Below are 2,707 nucleotides of genomic sequence, written 5' to 3' on the forward strand. Positions count from 1 at the left end.
GGGAAGCGGTCCTTCATCAAAGCGGAGGAATTCTAAACATTCCAATGGTCGATCGAGTGGTTGACCAGTCTCTCGCTATATCATGACAGTCAGTTTTTGACTTTCTCTGCTGAGGTGCTCGCTCGGCCGAACCAGGGCACAATCGTAGTAGTTCTCCTGGTGCCGCGTTAGCCGATGATACGGAACATAAGGCAGCAAAACACAGGAGCCGAGCAAACCCAACATTTGACCAAAGACATGATTCAGAGCTGATGCATATAAGGCCTAACTCGAGACTCCGAACACTTCCTGAGGTGTTCGGTCTTTATGATACCGGGCAGAACAATGCCCTAAGCCCCTAGTGTCCAGGTACAGGCGGGAATTTCTGATGCGGCCGATGCCAAAACGCTAGCCTCCTCCTCGGCTATGATGGGAAACCGGGAGATGTGTATCAAGAAGAGACAGTAAGAAAGGTTTATGCAGGGTCTTAATCTGAAAAGAATCCTTGCAACGGGTCCCTGCTGCACGTCTGCGCCTGTGTCTCCGTTGTGCTGTATCCTGGACGGGTGTAGCACGTGCTTCATCTGTAAAAGAGAAGGACTTAGTTTCCAAGAAATATCGTGCAGAAGTTGTATTAAAATAGAATAAAGGGAATAAAGTTGAGCTTTATTGGCTCTCATCATTTATACATGCGGCCCCTTATAAAGGGGATATGCGGCTGGGAAGCCCCTTGCCGGACTCGCCTAACCATGTCCGAGGTCTGAATGACCTGTTTTTAGGGGCTTTGACCCGCAAGGTTTGATTAGTGTGTGGCTGTCGAAGCAGTCTCACGTTCTCCGTGGTCGAGCAACACTCCGAGTTACTTTTTAATGAAATTATGCCACGTTGACCGGGCATTCTTAAGCGTAAAAAACGCGTAATGTGGTATTGCATTAGGGCTGGCGATAGCTGCGCGCCCCAGTAGTGCTTAAGGGCTACTGTTTGAATGTGGCGATGGAGAGTGAGCTTTTCGCGACGGAGGTTGTCGGATGAACCGAACACAACCTCTAGTGGTACAGAGCCTGTATAATTGGCTTAAAGGCATGGCGTCACTCCTTTAAAGGAAGTGCTGCTACGGCGAATTTTGGTAGGGTCTATCCCCATTCTGCGGGCGGTGTCCTGGTATTGCAGGTGCCGCGTTGTCTTTTCGTGTTATCACATGAAGTGAGTTCACTGTTTTGACTTCTAGTGGGAAAGTCTTCTATTTTCCGGAGTGCTGCTTTTGGGTTTCGTCACTTTCGCTTGGTGTGTCAAGCCCCTTGTGTTCGGCATTAAGTCGGCAGGACTGTTTGAAGACCCAACAATCTCTGTGGGTATGGTTTGCAGGCTTCCCGGAGGTACCATGTATTTAACATAGTCTATCCAGAATCTTGTTTAGGTTGGATAGCTCGTCACTGTTGTCCTTGAGGGGCAGTGTTTTGTTGTTCGGCCGAGAGCTTTTGAATCCGGCATTGACCGCCGTACTATTCGGGCCATTTTCCTTATTTCAGCGCTGATCTTTTCTGCATCGTGATTTCCCATTTCCATCCCTAACTTCGGATGTACTCGGGCCGCTGGTGCTGCACCTAGCCAGCCAGCTGTCTTCCCCCGCGCAAAAGCGGGTCATGAGGCTTGTTAGTGCGGCCATTGTTCTTGGTTTTTCCTGGCCGAGGTGTCTGGCAAGCCATTCGTCTTGGACATTGTGTTTAAAGGCTGCTAAGGCTTCAGCGTCCGGACAGTCGACTATTTGGTTCTTTTTAGTGAGGAACATGTTCCAGAATTTGCGTGCTGACTCTCCGGGCTGTTGAGTTATGTGACTTAAATCGTCTGCATCCGGAGGACGGACATAGGTCCCCTGAAAATTTGCTCGAAACGCATCCTCAAGCTCTTCCCAACTTCCAATGGTATTTTCTGGTAGGCTTTTAAGCCAATGCCGAGCTGGCCCTCTGAGCTTGAGGGGTAGGTATTTTATGGCATGGAGATCGTCTCCTCTGGCCATATGTATGTGTAGGATGTAATCCTCAATCCAGACTCCGGGGTCTGTTGTTCCGTCATATGCTTCTATGTTTATGGGTTTGAATCCCGCTGGAAATCCATGATCCAGTACCTCGTCGGTGAAACATAGTGGGTGTGCGGTGCCCCTGTATTTGGGTGTGCCGTTGTCTTCAAATGCTCGGCGGGTTATGTTGCTTCCTGGAGTCTTCTTTTTTGGCCCATAAATAGATCTGACTGGGTCGTCCTTTTTCCGAGGATCTTTATGCTGATCGTGTGCCGGCTTGTGTGCGGCGCCCCTTGTTGCTCTTGGCCTATCATCTGGTCGTCTATCCGGCCAGGCGGCTTCTTTCTTTTTTGATTGCGGGGGCTCTAAGACCTCCTCGTCAAATTCGGGCAACAACTTGCGCTTCGGGTAGCTCTTTGTCTGGTGACTAGCGCCATGTTTATCTGCGCTGTTGAGTACTTTGCTCCATCTCATTCTGAGTGCGTCCTCCGCTGTTTTGAGCTTCTGCTTTTGCTTCTTCAAACTTCTTGCAGTGGCGACGAGCCTTTTATGAAGATTCGTATGCTCTGGTGATGTGAGATCATCTTCGCCGGGGATGGGTTGCTTGTCCAGTTCATGTCCGGCTGGCTGCTTGTTGACATGTGCTCGTCCACTGCTTCGCCCTGCTCTAGGGCCGGGTCCGTATGGGTGCTGTTTTTATCGAGGCCGGTC

The sequence above is a fragment of the Triticum dicoccoides genome, chromosome 1B (genome assembly GCF_002162155.2).
Source record: "Triticum dicoccoides isolate Atlit2015 ecotype Zavitan chromosome 1B, WEW_v2.0, whole genome shotgun sequence".
Lineage (NCBI taxonomy): Eukaryota > Viridiplantae > Streptophyta > Magnoliopsida > Poales > Poaceae > Triticum > Triticum dicoccoides.